This window comes from Ailuropoda melanoleuca, chromosome 11, assembly GCF_002007445.2.
Source record: "Ailuropoda melanoleuca isolate Jingjing chromosome 11, ASM200744v2, whole genome shotgun sequence".
Taxonomy (NCBI): domain Eukaryota; kingdom Metazoa; phylum Chordata; class Mammalia; order Carnivora; family Ursidae; genus Ailuropoda; species Ailuropoda melanoleuca.
The window spans coordinates 26,508,986-26,525,426 of NC_048228.1; the positions used below are offsets into that span (position 1 = coordinate 26,508,986).

Below are 16,441 nucleotides of genomic sequence, written 5' to 3' on the forward strand. Positions count from 1 at the left end.
TTTGTGTCATCTTCAGTTTCTTTTATCAATGTTTATAGTTTTTGGAGTACAAGTCTTTAACCTCCTTGGTTATATTTATTCCTAGATATTTCATTCTTTTTGGTACAATTATAAATAGAATTATTTTCTTAATTTCTCTTTCTACTACTTTGTTATTACTGTATGGAAACACTACCCATTTCTGGGTATTAATTTGTATCCTGCAACTTTACTGAATTCATATATTACTTCTAACAGGTTTTGGTGGCATCTTTAGGGTTTTCTATGTATAGTATGTCATCCCACAAATAGTGACAGTTTAACTTCTTTCTTACCAATATTTCCCTTATTTCTTTTTCTTGTCCGATTTCTGTACCTAGGACTTCCAATACTAGGTTGACTAAAAGTAGTAAGAGTGGACATGTTTGTCTTATTCCTGATCTTAAAGGAAATGTTCTTAGTTTTTCACAATTCAGTGTGATGTTAGATGGGAGTTTGTCATATATGTCCTTTGTTATATTGAGGTATGTTCTCTCTGTACCCACTTCATTGAGAGGTTTTATCACGAATGGATGTTGAATTTACCAAATGCTTTTTTAGTATCTATTGAGATGATCATATGAATTTCATCTGTCATTTCGTTGTGGTGTATTACACTGATTGATTTGCAAATATTGAACCATTCGTGCATCCCCAGAAAAAGTCTCTCTTGATCATGGTGAATGATCCTTTTCATGTATTGTTGGATCTGGTTTGCTAATATTTTGTTGAGAATTTTTGCCTCTTTGTTGATCAAGGGTACTGGCCTATAGTCTTCTTGTTTTGTGGTATCCTTGTCTGGTTTTGGTATCAGGCTAATGCTTCCCTCTAATAGTTTGGAAGCGTTTCTTTCTTTTATTTTTTGGAACAGTTTGAGGAGAATACATATTAACTCTTCCTTAAATGTTTGGTAGAATTTACCTGTGAATCCTTCTGGTCCTGCACTTTTGCTTGGTAGTTTTTTGATTTACAATTCAATTTCATTTGTAGTAATTGGTCTATTCAGATTTTCTATTTCTCCCTGATTCAGTTTTGGAAGACTGTGTATTTCTAGGAATTTTCTATTTCTTCTAGGTTGCTGAATTTGTTGGCATATAATCTTTCATAGTATTCTCTTATAATCCTTTGCATTTCTATGGTGTCAGTTGGTACTTCCCTTTCATTTCTAATTTTATTTACTTGGGTCCTTTCTCTTTTTTTCTTGAGAAATCTGACTAAGGGTTAATCAATTTTGATTAACCAATCTTTTCAACAAACCAGCTCTTGGTTTGTTTTTTTCTCTTATTTTTCTATTATTTTTGTATTTTTAATCTCTGTATCATTTATTTCTGCTTTGAATTTGTTATTTCCTTCCTTCTACTCACTTTGCTTTTTTCCTAGTCCCTTTAGCTGAAAGGTTAGATTGTTTATTTAAACTTTTTCTTATTTCTTGAGGTATGCCTATATCTCTGTATATCTTCTCTCTCAGAACTGCTTTCACTGTGTTCCAAAGATTTAGGAGTGTTGTATTTTCATCTGCCTCCATGTTTTTTTTTTTTTAATATCTTCTTTGATTTTTTTTGTTGACCCATTGGTTGTTTAGTATCATGTTGTTTAGCCTCCAGTTGTGTTTTTTTTCTGTTTTCTTTTCCCTTATGATTGATTACTAGTTTTATACCATTGTAGTCAGAAAAGATTCATGGAGGGGCGCCTGGGTGGCACAGCGGTTAAGCGTCTGCCTTTGGCTCAGGGCATGATCCCGGTGTTATGGGATCGAGCCCCACATCAGGCTCTTCTGCTATGAGCCTGCTTCTTCCTCTCCCACTCCCCCTGCTTGTGTTCCGTCTCTCGCTGGCTGTCTCTCTCTCTGTCGAATAAATAAATAAAATCTTAAAAAAAAAAGATTCATGGAATGATTTCAATCTTTTAAAATTTATTGAGGTTCACTTTATGGTCTAACATGTGACCTATTCTGGAGAATGTTCCATGTGCACTTGGAAAAAAATGTGTATTATGTTGTTTTGGGATGGAATGTTCCGTATATATCTGTTATGTCTATCTGGTCTAATGTATCATTCAAAGATACTATTTCTTTAGTGATTTTCTGCCTGGATGATGTATTGACATATATGGGGTATTAAATTCTCCTACTATTATTGTAGTTTTTATTTAAATTCCAGTTAGTTAACATTCAGCATAATATTAGTTTCAAGTGTACAATATAGTGATTTAACACTTCTATACACCACCTGCTGCTCATCACAAGTGCCCCCTTAATCCCCATCACCCATTTAACCCTCCCCACCCCTGGCCCTCTGGTAACCATCAGTTTGTTCTCTATAGTTAAGAGTCTCTTTCTTGGTTTACCTCTCTCTTTCTCTCTTCCCTTTGCTTCTCTGTTTTGTTTCTTAAATTCCACATATGAGTAAAATCATATGGTATGTGTTTTTCTCTGATTGGTTCATTTCAGTTAGCATAAAACTCTCTAGCTCCGTCCATGTCATTGCAAATGGCAAGATTTAATTCTTTTTGATCGCTGAGTAATATTCCATTGAGTCTTCTCATTTGAATATTTTGAATATATCCTGTCACTTGCTTTTGCCTGTGAAGTTTCTACTGAAAAATCAGTTGATAGCTTTATAGAGTTTCTCTTGTATGTAACTTTTTGCATTTCTCTTGTTACTTTTAAAATTCTCTCTTTACTGGGGCACCTGGTTGGCTCAGTCAGTTAAGCATCCAACTCTTGGTTTCAACTCTGGTCATGATCTCATGGGTCTTGAGCTCGAACCCCACCTCAGGCTCTGTGCTCAGCAGAAAGTCTGCTTGAAGATTCCCACCCTCTGCCCCTTCCCCTATTCATGCTTGCTCTCTCTCTCTCTATCAAATAAATAAATCTTTAAAAAATAAATTAAATAAAATTCTCTCTTTATCTTTAAACTTTGATATTTTAATTATTATGTTTTGTGGTGTGGACCTTCTTGGGTTCATATTGTTTGGAATTTTCTGTGCTTTATGGATCCAGATGTCTCTTTCACTAGGTTAGGGATATTTTCAGCTATTATTTCTCCAAATAAGTTTTCTGCCCTTTTCAAATCTCTCTTCTTCTTTGAGGACCCCATAACGTAAATGTTTGTTTAATTTTATCCAACAGATCCTTTAACCTGTCCTCATTTTTTCAGTCCTTTTCTCTTTTTGCTGTGCAGCTTGGGTGCTTTTCATCACCCTATCTTCCAGATCACTGTACATTCTTCTTCATCTGCTAATCGACTTTTTTTTTTAAATGATTTTTTATTATATTATGTTAGTCACCATACAGTACATCCCCGGATTCCGATGTAAAAGTTCGATGCTTCATTAGTTGTGTATAACACCCAGTGTACCATGCAATACGTGCCCTCCTNGCCCTCCTTACCACCCATCACCAGTCTATCCCATTCCCCCACCCCCTCCCCTCTGAAGTCCTCAGTTTGTTTCTCATAGTCCATAGTCTCTCGTGTTACATTCCCCCTTCTGATTACCCCCCCTGTCTTTATCCCTTTCTTCCCCTACTGATCATCCTAGTTCTTATGTTCCATAGGTGAGAGAAATCATATGATAATTGTCTTTCTCTGCTTGACTTATTTCACTTAGCATTATCTGCTCCAGTGCCGTCCATGTTGCAGCAAAAGTTGAGAATTCGTTCTTTCTTATAACTGAGTAATATTCCATTGTATATATGGACCACAGCTTCTTAATCCAGTCATCTGTTGAGGGGCATCTCTGCTCCTTCCACGATTTAGCTATTGTGGACAATGCAGCTATGAACATTAGGGTGCATATGGCCCTTCTCTTCACTACGTCTGTATCTTTGGGGTAAACACCCAGTAGTGCGATGGCTGGGTCATAGGGTAGCTCAATTTTTAACTTTTAAAGGGACCTCCACACTATTTTCCAGAGTGGCTGTACCAACTTGCATTCCCACCAACAATGTAGGAGGGATCCCCTTACTCCACATCCTCTCCAACAATTGTTTCTTGCCTTGTCAATTTTTGCCATTCTAACTGGCGTAAGGTGGTATCTCAGTGTGGTTTTGATTTGAATTTCCCTGATGGCTAATGATTTTGAACATTTTTTCATGTGTCTGTTAGCCATTTGTATGTCTTCATTGGAAAAGTGTCTGTTCATATCTTCTGCCCATTTTATGATTTGTTTATTTGTTTCTCGTGTATTGAGTTTGAGAAGTTCTTTGTAGATCTTGGATACCAGTCCTTTATCTGTGGTGTCCTTTGCAAATATATTCTCCCATTCCGTGGGCTGTCTCTTAGTTTTTTTGACTGTTTCCTTGGCTGTGCAGAAGCTCTTTATCCTGATAAAGTCCCATAAGTTCATTTTATCTTTTATTTCTCTTGCCTTTGGAGATGTGTCGTGAAAAAGGTTGCTCTGGCCGATGTCATAGAAGTTGTTGCCTATGTTCTCCTCTAGAATTTTGATGGATTCCTGTCTCACATTGAGGTCTTTCATCCATTTGGAGTTTATTTTTGTGTATGGTGTGAGAGAGTGGTCAAGTTTCATTCTTTTGCATGTAGCTGTCCAATTTTCCCAGCACCATTTATTGAAGAGACTGTCTTTTTTCCACCGGATGTTTTTTCCTGCTTTATCAAAGATTAGTTGCCCAAAGAGCCGAGGGTCCATTTCTGGGTTCTCTATTCTGTTCCATTGGTCGATGTGTCTGTTTTTGTGCCAGTACCATGCTGTCTTTGTGATCACAGCTTTGTAGTACAGCTCGAAATCCGGCATTGTGATGCCCCCAGCTTTGTTTTTCCTTTTCAACAGTTCCTTGGAGATTCGGGGCCTTTTCTGGTTCCATACAAATTTAAGGACTATTTGTTCCAGTTCTTTGAAAAATGTCCTCGGTATTTTGATCGGGATAGCATTGAAAGTGTAGATTGCTCTGGGTAGTATGGACATTTTAACTATGTTAATTCTTCCAATCCATGAGCATGGAATATTTTTCCATCTTTTTATGTCTTCCTCAATATCTTTCAAAAGTGATCTATAGTTTCTAGGATATAGGTCCTTTACGTCTCTGGTTAAGTTAATTCCAAGGTAACGTATGGTTTTTGGTGTTATTGTAAATGGGATGGATTCCCTAATTTCTCTTTCTTCAGTCTCGTTATTCGTGTATAGAAATGCAACTGATTTCTGGGCATTGATTTTGTATCCTGCCACCTTACTGAATTGTTCTATAACTTCTAATAGTTTGGGAGTGGATTCCTTTGGGTTTTCCATATAGAGTATCATGTCATCTGCAAAGAGAGACAGTTTGACTTCTTCTTTGCCGATTTGGATACCTTTGATCCCTTTTTGTCTTCTGATTGCTGTTGCAAGGACTTCTAGTACTATGTTGAATAATAGTGGCGAGAGTGGGCATCCTTGTCGTGTTCCTGATCTTAAGGGAAAGGCTTCCAGCTTTTCCCCATTGAGAATAATGCTTGCAGTAGGCTTTTCATAGATGGCTTTTATGAGATTGAGAAATGTACCCTCTATTCCTACACTCTGAAGGGTTTTAATCAGGAAAGGATGCTGTATTTTGTCAAATGCTTTTTCTGCATCAATTGAGAGGATCATATGGTTCTTGAGTCTTTTCTTGTTGATATGATGTATCACATTGATTGATTTGCGAGTGTTGAACCATGCTTGCATCCCAGGTATGAATCCCACTTGGTCATGATGGATAATCCTTTTAATGTACTGTTGGATTCTATTAGCAAGGATCTTGTTGAGGATTTTGGCATCCATATTCATTAGAGAAATCGGTCTGTAATTCTCCTTTTTGAGGGGGTCTTTGCCTGGTTTGGGGATCAAGGTAATATTAGCCTCATAGAATGAGTTTGGTAGCTTTCCTTCTGTTTCTATTTTTTGAAATAGCTTTAGGAGAATAGGTATTATTTCTTCTTTGAATGTTTGGTAGAATTCCCCAGGAAAACCGTCTGGGCCTGGAGTTTTATTATTTGGAAGGTTGTTTATCACTGACTCAATTTCTTCATAGTTAATTGGCCTGTTTAAGAAATCTATTTCTTCCTGTTTCAGTCTTGGTAGTTTATAGGTTTCCAGGAAGGCCTCCATCTCTTCCAGATTGCTTAGTTTTTTGGCATATAGCTGTTGATAAAAATTTCTAATAATCCTTCCAATTTCAATGTTGTTGGTCGTGACCTCTCTTTTCATTAATAATTTTATTAATTTCGGTCCTTTCTCTTTTCTTTTGGATAAGTCTTGCCAGTGGTCTGTCAATTTTATGAATTCTCTCAAAGAACCAGCTTCTAGTCCTGTTGGTTTGCTCTACTGTACTTCTGGTTTCTAATTCATTTATTTCTGCTCTAATTTTGAATCCCTCTCATGTATTTTTAAATTTCAGTTATTGTATTCTTCAACTCTGATTGTTTCTTTTTTATATTTTATATTTCTTTACTGAATGTCTCACTGAGTTCTTCCAATCTTCTTTCCAGCCTGATGAACATTTTTTTTGGAAGATTTATTCATTTATCATAGAGACAGAGAGGAGGGTGGGGGAAAGAGTGAGAGAATCTCAAGCAGACTCTTAACTGAGTGCAGACCCTGATGTGAGGTTCAGCCTCATGACCTTGACATCATGACCTGAGCCGAAATCAAGAATCAGACACTTAACTAACTGAGCCACCCAGGTGCCCCCAGCCTGATAAGCATCTTTATAATCATTAATTTAAATTATTTATCAGGTATATTGCTTATCTCTATTTCATTTATTTGTTTTTCTGAAGGTTTTGTCTTTTCCTTTTGAAGCATATTTCCATTTCCTCATTTTACTTGACTTTCTGTGTTTGTTTCTATGGATTAGGCAAAACAGCTACTTTTCATAAACTTGAAGGAACAGTCTTATGTACGGTCCTCCCCTATGTAGACTGTATATGCTTATGACTTTGGCTGCCTGGCTGGACCTGTGGCTGATGTGGGCCAGGGTGTCCTGGGGCTTTCTGTGCAGCAGGCACCCTGGCAGGACAGCTGAAGCTTAAGTGGATGCAAGCTGGGAGTGCCAGGGCTCTATGCAGAAGGCATCTTGGCAGGATAGCCGAAGCTCAAGTGGCCACTAGCTTGGGGTATCCAGGGCTCTCTGCACAGAGACAACTGGAGCAGAAGTGGATGCAGGCCAGGGGATCACCAGGCTGTCTGTGCAGTGGGTACCCTGGCAGGAGCTAAAATTGAAGTGGATGCAAGCCACCATGTCCAGGGGTTCTGTGTGCTTGAAGGCACCCTGGCAAGACAGCAGAAGCCAAAGTGGGTGCAAGCTGGGGTGTCCTGGGGCACTCTGTGCAGCGAGTGCTCTAGTGGGGCAGCTAGAGCTGAGGTGGTATGTGAGCCAAGAGATTCCTGGGCTCTGTGCAGAGGGTGTCTTGGTGGGATAGCTAACGTTGAAGCAGGTGCAAGCTGGGGGATCCCAGGGCTCTATGCAGAAAGGTGCCCCAGAGAGACAGCTGGAGCTGAGTTGGAGTCGAGGCTGGGGAGTCCTGGGGTGCTTTGCACAGAGGGGCATCTTGGCAGGATGGCTAAATCCAAAGTGGTCATGAGCTGCGGTGGTACCTGGGCTCTCTGTGCAAAATGCACCCTGTTGCAGAACAGCTAAAGCCTAAGTGCTCGCCAGCCTGGGCGTCCCGGGGCTCTGCACACTGAGGGTGACTGTACAGGATATCCGAAGCTGAAATGGGTGTTTCCAGGGTATTCTGGGGTGCTCAGCATGGGGGTACCCTGGCTGGGTGACTAGAGCTGAGGCTAGTGCGGGTGGAGATGTACTGGAGTTCTCTGTGTAAAGGGCACCTCGGCAGGGTGGCTCGATCTGAAGCAGACATCAGCTAGGAGGTTCCAAAGTGCTCTTTGCCAGGGGTGCCCTAGCAAGCCATCTGAAGCCAAAGTGATCTGGGTCTGAATGGTTCTGGGGTGCTTTGTGTGTATCATTTTGGTGCAAAGGCGGGAGCTATAGTGAGCACTAACTGGGGGTGTGCCAGAGTGTACCACCCTGTGGCCACCTAGGTGCTATGGCTGGGCTGGTGTGGGCTAGAGGCCAGGGGCTCACTGAGGCAGCAGGCCAGTTAGGGCACCTGGATTTTGCACTGGCCTGTGTTTTCAAGGTGGAAGCGGAGCATAGACCATGTCCATCTGCTCCTCCCAACCAGAGAGAATTTTAGCAACTCTTCTGCCATTTGGTAGAGTTCTAGCTCGGGCTTTTTTATGTTAGCTGCTTTTTTAAACCATGTGTTTTTTTCTGTGCCTAAGGACAGACAAATTTGCTCCTGGTCCCTCAGTACTCTCCTTCTCCCTGCAGTTTGCAGCATCAGGGCTGGGGGTGTCCTTTGTTGCTGTGTCTCTGTCGCTCTTGCTGTTCTCTTTTGCGTTCTCTCTACCTTCGATGTGTAGAAGGTGTTCAGTTAGCCCTGTTCTTCTTCAAGAAGAATCGCCCTATAAATAATTATACTTTGGTGTGTTCCGTGGGGGAGGTGAGTTCCGAGTCTTCCTCTGCTGCCGTCTTGGATATGCCCCCTTCCTGTTTGGGAATTTTTTTTTTTTGAGATTTTATTTATTTATTTGACAGAGTGAGAGATCGCCAGAGACAAAGCACGAGCAGAGGGAAGGAGCAAAAGCAGAGGGAGAAGCAGACCCCACTGAACAGGGAGCCTGACATGGGGCTCGATCCCAGGACCCTGGGATCATGACCTGAGCCAAAGGCAGATGCTTAACTGACTGAGCCACCAAGACACCCCCAATTTGGGAATTTTTTAATTGATAATTAGACTAATAGAAAACCTACCTTTCTGTTTCATAAATATAACATTTGATGAGGGAAAAGAGGCTTGGAAATGTTACTATCAAAAACATTCGTTGTTAACAATGGAAAGTTATAGTTTATAAATACTGAATTTCTCCTACACTTGCATATGCTATAGCCTCTTAGATATAGACTATTATAGGGTATGTCTCTTGTTTCCAATTTCACTAGATGCTAAAGGAATTCCTATGTTCCACACACTCTCCCAGGTCAAGAAGACAGTGGAGGCTGTATCAGTGTTAGTTAACTGTCATTGCCCCTTCTTTGAAGTGGTGTAGACCGTAAGAATATTTCCTCTTCAGTGACCACTGGTAGGACAGGAAAGTAAAAGGATTGTCCGCTGTATTCCCGTGGTGCAATTTTAGAATACTAATTTGTAATTTCTAAGCTTTAAAAACAAAACTGAGTTTCACAGAAGAATAAGAGGTAGAATTCTGTATATCAGATCATCTTCTATTATCCATATCTAACTCATTATCCAGTAGGTGGAAGTTTATTTGTTTAAAATTATTCCATAACTTTAAATGTTTCTTGCAGCCCTAGAAACTTCTTTGTGTACTGCCTCAAAATAATTTCTATATGCCTGCTATGATGAAGGCTTTTAAACAATGCCACTAAGACATCAAATAAAGTGATTCAAAATTGTGAAATGATCTTATTTCACTTAGCATTATCTCCTCCAGTGCCGTCCATGTTGCAGCAAATGTTGAGAATTCGTTCTTTCTGATAGCTGAGTACTATTGCATTGTATATATGGACCACAGCTTCTTAATCCGGTCATCTGTTGAAGGGCATCTCGGTTCCTTCCATGATTTGGCTATTGTGGACAATGCAAGTGAAATAAGTCAAGCAGAGAAAGACAAGTATCATATGATTTCTCTCATCTATGGAACATAAGAACTAGGATGATCGGTAGGGGAAGAAAGGGATAAAGAAAAGGGGGGTAATCAGAAGGGGGAATGAAACATGAGAGACTATGGACTATGAGAAACAAACTGGAGACTTCAGAGGGGAGGGGGTGGGGGAATGGGATAGACTGGTGATGGGTAGTAAGGAGGGCACGTATTGCATGGTGCACTGGGTGTTATACGCAACTAATGAAGCATCAAACTTTACATCGGAATCTGGGGATGTACTGTATGGTGATTAACATAATATAAGAAAATAAAATTAAAAAAAAAAACACACACACACAAAAAAAATTGTGAAATGATCTAACTTGAAAAGAATATTAGCTTATCTACCTGGGATGCTGGTTACTCAAAGTTAGGGCCGTGGCTTAGACGATTTTGGAGTTCAGTAATTTACCAAAATAAATTTCATTTATTTGGTGATTTTTAAAATTGTTTTAAATTGATCTGAGTAGGCTTCTTCATATCTCGTTGTCTTGCACAGTGATATGTTCATAATTTACTCTTTTGATTCAGATGTATAATCAATTTAGTTTCCAGGTGCAAATGGATTGTCTTTTGGCCCTTCCGTGTAACATACAGGTCAACAAATTTTCTGTCAAAGCACAGGCAGCTCGATACAGACTGTTAAGTGTTGGAATGTGAATAAGTTAGAGATTCACTTATACTGAACACTCTGTAACTGGAGGATTTCTCTATTTTTTTAGGGTCTGCAATGAACCAGCCAATATGGGTCCATTAACAAGAACTTTAAGGATACAATCTCCAGAGGGGATGACAAAATATGGCTGTAGATAGAAAATCTAGGTGTCTCCAACAGCAAAACAGAACTGTAACAAAGAATAAACAGGCACATCTGACATTACTTGGCAAAAATCTGCAAAGTAGCACAAACCAGGTGTGAGGAAATGTTTGTGGATGTGAGGGGGCGTGGTTACATCACAGAGCCACAGAGGAGAGGAGACACAGATGCCGATTCTCACTATCTTTGGGGTTTGCCTACAGTGTTCAATCAGGCCTGTATTTCCAGGCTGTTCAAAACATTTCTACTTTAATCCCTTCTGGCCTTTACTTAAGTCTGGCCAAGAATCAAAGTCGAAAAACAATCTGATGAGACGTTTTGCTATTAGCATGATAACAAGCAAATATTTTGACCAAACACTATTTTCAGCCTGAAAGGATGACATATTCTATAGTACCATGGTCCCTTTTAGGTGATGCTTACTATGCATGGGTGAATGTGTGTGTGAATGAGTGTGTGTGTGTGTGTGTGTGTGTGTGTGTATGGATATTCTGTGAAACAAATAGAAAAATAGATCAAGATGGAGGGAGGAAGACAAACTGTAAAGCCTGATATGGACTAGGACTAATAAAAATTTAAGAGTAAGCAAAATAACTATCATTTGTCTGGATTTCCAGGAAGGTTTCTCTGCAAAGTCAAACAATGTTCCTAATTTCTCAAGTTGTGAAAACTCACATTTTAGGAATTTATTCCTCAGACATAAAATTTTGTCTTTTATCCTAGCAATTTCACCTCAATGTGAAGAAATCTGCTGCCACTTTTTCTGCTTTTGCACACAGCTAATTCTCATGGAACACTTACCTCTAATCTTATCCCTCACATCTAATGGTTTAAATGGTTTAAGACCCAGTTCAAGTGTCTTCTAATTCAAAACCTTCTCTGAACTTTCTAAGTAAAGTTGATAACTTTCTTCTGTAAGTCAAGTTTATACATAATATCTAATTCTAATTATTGTATTCATCACATTGGATTGCATTTATTTTGCATCTTCCTCCCCATTAAACTATGAGTTATTAAGTGTATACTTTATGCCTTGTGTGTCTTAATAATTCTAGCATCTGGCACTTGAGTCTTATGAATTGTTCATTGAATGAATACATGATTAAATGAATTTGAGTTTCAGTGGAGGGGAAAGCTTCAAGCCTGTGGGAGCATTCAGAGGAAGAGGTGAAAGAGAAAGATGGTGTGTGTGCACTGAGATGAATTTCACTTACTTTGCAATTTCATTGAGGGCAGACCCTTTGTTCTAGTTACCACCTGGACGGAGCTTTGTGTACCTAAAGGCAGGCCCTTGATTTGCAACCAGGACTGTTATTTGCAAAACCGATAGGAGATTCTAACTCTTAGAGTTTGCTGAAAGCCTTTTCTTAAGAGCTTTTCAGGTTGTTGCAACCACCAATTATGATTTGTCTTTTGTGGCAATTTCCCAGAAGTCTTCACCAAATTGTTTATTCAGTTAATTCTTGAAGAATTCTGTCTTCAGTGGCCAAATAGGTGGCTTCAAACTATTGAAGAGCTAAAAATAAAATAATACTATCTCATGGAAGAGGGTAAAAGTCTGATTTTGGACATGTAGACGTCGGAACGGGAGAGGTAATTTACAACAATTCAGGTTAATGATAGTCAATGTCAGCAGACAACTCTGCCATGACATTGAAACTATCAAGGTAATAGTTTCAGGGTTGATTTTAAAATGAGTATTTGTCAATTTATGAAAATAAATCTGATTTAAGAGTTTTCTTTATATAGGAATACTTGGCATACCCTTTTTTACCTAATACATTGTGCTAGGTACATCGAATCCTGTGGAACTGAATTAGTTTGTAATAGACAGCCAAAAACATCGTTGTTGAGGTGCAGCAGTAAAACTGGTCTTTGTTATAAGGTAAAATAAAATCATTGGACCCACCCACCCCGCTTTTGACAAATTGATAGGCATTGCTGGCTTCTTCCTCCAGATATAATTCTGTGGGTGTGACAGAGGTGATGGTATGGCTGATTCTGAGAAACTAAAATGACAAGACAGAATTCTTAGGAAAACGTAAGCCGATTGGCCTTCACGCATGAGGAGAAAGAACAGCCTAGGCATGAGGAGAGCAGTGTGCAGGACAACAGAAGTGAGGGGAGGGACTTTTCAGATATAATTCCTGCTTTCCCTTGCATTGCCCTGCATGGATTATTGCCTACAGTAAGGACAAAACAAAAACAAAAACAAACAAACCAGTAGCACCAACCCAGCACTAGCTACGGGGGGAGGGGGGAGAGCAGAACGGCGCTCTTGCCCACTGAGGAGGAAGGTGGGTAAGAAATTCTGACATTGTAGCTGGCTTCTGGAATTCCCTCCTGCCCACCATCCCTGCCAGAACTAAAGAGGAGGAAATGAGTGTCCCCGAAGGTAGAGTTGCTTCCTGTGAGGAGGGGTTCAGCCCAGAGTTCAATGTTACAAAGCTCGGGGCACCTAGCTGGCTCAGTCTGACTTTGGCTCAGGTCATGATCTCAGGGTACTGGGATAGAGCCCTATGTCAGGCTCCCTGCTCAGCAGGAGTCTTCTCCCTCTGTCCCTCACTCGGCTTGTGCTCTCGCTTTCTCGCTCTCTCTCCAATAAATAAACAAATCTTTTTTTTTTTAAGGAAGAAACTTAGTATGTTTAGTGGAAGGTATGAGAGGAGAATTAAAACAGTGTATAGGACATACATAATAGAAAAAATCAAATATGAAGATATTAAAGAGTGCTAGCAACAATTAAAATAAATATAAATGTGTCAAACTCACTATCAAAACAGAGAGACCTTTAGAATGGATTAGAAAATCATCATCCCACAATATATAAAATACAAAGAAAACACTTAAAAAACAGTGGAAGTTGAGACTAAAGATGAGGCTTACAATTATAAACCATGTTGGATTAGGTTGTTAAAACCAAGCCTCTAATTGCAGACAACTAAAATACAGACAAAATATTAAAAACTTTTTTTATGTTCATGGAAGAGTTGATAACACGAGGCCAAAACTGAAGGGAAAATGGAAGCCAAGAGAGCTTAACGTGTACGAAATCTATTTTGACTAGGCAAATTTGAACTCTGCCTATACTTTGGGAACTGTACTTTGTCTGTTAAGGTCCTTTTCCATATATGCAGGATTCTAGAAGTCTCTGGGAATTTAGTTTCTCTTTATGTAGCTCTTGACCAAGGGCTGACAGATGCCCAAATATGACAGCTTAGTTTTCTTGCCTTGGACAACAGTGAAGTATAACTTACTCCAGAGTTCCCTTGCAGGATCAGACTGACTCTATGATGTTCTGCAGGTCTTTGCCTGAGATTACACTTCTGCTTGGCTTTCTTGTCTTTCCTCTCATGCTCTCCCCATTCTCTTGCTGTTCTCTCAAGAGAATATTGCCTTATTAAGTTGCTTGTTCATAAATCCATTTTTTAGGGGCTGCTTCTGGGAAAACTGACCTAAGATACCATCTCATTAATAATATCCCTTCCTCATTCTTTCGAATTAAAAAAAAAACTGGTAATACTCTTAAGTGTCTACTAAAAACTCATGTTATTCTCCATGTCTTTCTTTCATATTTTCCAACACTGTATTTCCATGTTGTGTTACAGATTACTTCTTCAGCTCTGTCTTCCAATTATTGAATTTCCCATTAACTGCCAATTATTAAATTTCCCATTAAATTCCCATGAGATTTACTATTTACTAAATTTACTATTTAGCCTATCCATTTAAATTTTTGTTTCACATTTCTTATTTCCAGAAGTTCTATTTGTCTATTTTGCAATCTGGAAAACTTTGCATTTGCACTTTTGTAGTTTTACTATTTTATTTATTCTAACATGTTAAACATATGATTTTATATTCTGGGTACAAAGTCTTTCCATCATCTGTTGTTTTTATTAAACTAGTGATTATATGTGAGTATTGTTTCGTAAAGTTTTTACTGTGAATCCAAATTCATGTTGGAAGTTTATCTGTTGGAATTCTTTGAAGTCTGAACGGAAGGTGTATTCACTCCAACAGAACTTTCTCAGGCTCAACTCCAGTCCAGTGCCTAGAGGCACTACTAATGTGGAAGTACTTTAAACAGATTATAAGTTTGTTGAATCACCAAGTAGATTCAGCTACAAATCAGCATGAGGACTGTTGTTTATCTGTGAATACTCAAGGGAGATTTTTTTTTTTTTTCTGAATGGCAACAAAGTATGGCAGAGAATTTTTTTTCTGTCTCATTCTATGGTGTGGGATTTTTTTTTTTTTTTTGTGGTACAGTCTACACTTAAGGTATGATAGAGGTGTCCTATTAAATTTCTCACATTTGATAAGTCCTAGGCTTTATTTTATGTGCCTTCTGTCCTGTGAAGCAGGAAAAGAAATGGAAACTAAATGGTTTCAGTGCTTTTTAAAAACTACCTAGATAACAGTTTTAATTTAGCTTTCGATTTTGAAAAATAAAAATTTGTCTTGAAAGAACAAGGATATAGTTATAATTTTTAAATATATAGTTTAATATTTTAGTTGTTTTTATTTCCAGTGTATCTGAGGTACTCCTTTTCTCAGAAACATGTTGGTTTCTCTATTTTGTTGCTGTTGTTGTTACAATGACTACCACATATGTGTTTTCTCCGAATATCGTGTTGACACGCCTTACTTACTTACTTACTTACTTACTTATTGGCAAGTTTATGGGGTTGATCCATGTAATTCAAACGTGCTGCTGACTAATACTTCTATTAGTCAGGAAGCAGTATAATTCAGTCAGTCCATTTACATTTTATAAAATTTATATTAATTAAAGAATGCATTGTGGGGCTCCTGGGTGGCTCAGTCGTTAAGCATCTGCCTTCGGCTCAGGGCGTGATCCCAGCGTTCTGGGATCAAGCCCCACATCAGGCTCCTCCGCTGGGAGCCTGCTTCTTCCTCTCCCACTCCCCCTGCTTGTGTTCTCTCTCTCGCTGTCTGTCTCTGTCAAATAAAAAAAATAAAATCTTAAAAAAAAATTATAAAGAATGCATTGTTCATCAACAATGTAGCAGTATCTGTGTTAAACTTCTAAAGATGTTCTGATGAATGAGATTCAGTGTTCAACTTCAAAGAGTGAAAACTTTAGCAAAAAAAACAGTAAAATAAACACTATATGGTGACAAATGTTGTAGTGACTAAATCTGCTTTGAAAAGAGCAAACTTGATTAAAGAGACTTACAGTGAGTATATGACATTTGGCCTGACCTAAGAGAATAAGTAAGAGTTTCCTGAGATTATGAGAGTGAGTCGTGGGGAGATGAGAGAATGGAAGTTTTTCCTGGAAATACATATGCATGAGCAATGTGAGGTTTACAGTAACTAAGTCCTTCATGGGTAAACCAACAGGGTGTATATTTGGCAGTATATCATCTGAGAAGCAAGGCAACAGAGAGATTATAGAGATTGTTGAAGGAGCAATTGCATCATTGGACCTATTATTGAAAAAATAAGCTTGGACTTATTTTCACAACACTATTAATACCAAACTAAGTAGACTGAGTTACTCTACAGGTAATGGGAAGTCACTGAAAGATTTTTAAGGATAGGTGTGATGTGATAAATTCTATGTTTTACAGAAATATTTGGAATTAATAAAAATAGAGTTGGAGTTCCTATTGGAATCCAAAGAAAAAATAATGAGGAATTGAATTGAGCCAGAAAATGGAGAAGAGGATGAATGGGAGACGCATTTTAGAGTAAGGACTGTGCTGCTCTGTTTGGCAATTAGAATGTCATTGGTAACTTATTTTCTGTACAGCTTTAAGAGAGACATGAACTTGGACTGTGAAGGATGAGGCAATGTCAAGAAGTGATTTTTTAAGAATGGAGATATCCAAGCATAATTAAATATGTAAGGAAAATAAGAGAACAATG

At 38.7% G+C, this 16,441-nt stretch overlaps 1 long non-coding RNA gene across 1 annotated transcript in view; it reads left to right on the forward strand.

Moving 5' to 3' along the window:
* Nucleotides 1-10,734, forward strand: part of LOC117804394 — a 90,538-nt gene extending 79,804 nt beyond the window's left edge. Inside the window, exon 3 of the long non-coding RNA XR_004628768.1 lies at nt 10,449-10,734. This is a non-coding gene — a long non-coding RNA (uncharacterized LOC117804394). The remainder of the gene's footprint in view (nt 1-10,448) is intronic.
* Nucleotides 10,735-16,441: the final 5,707 nt, after the last annotated feature.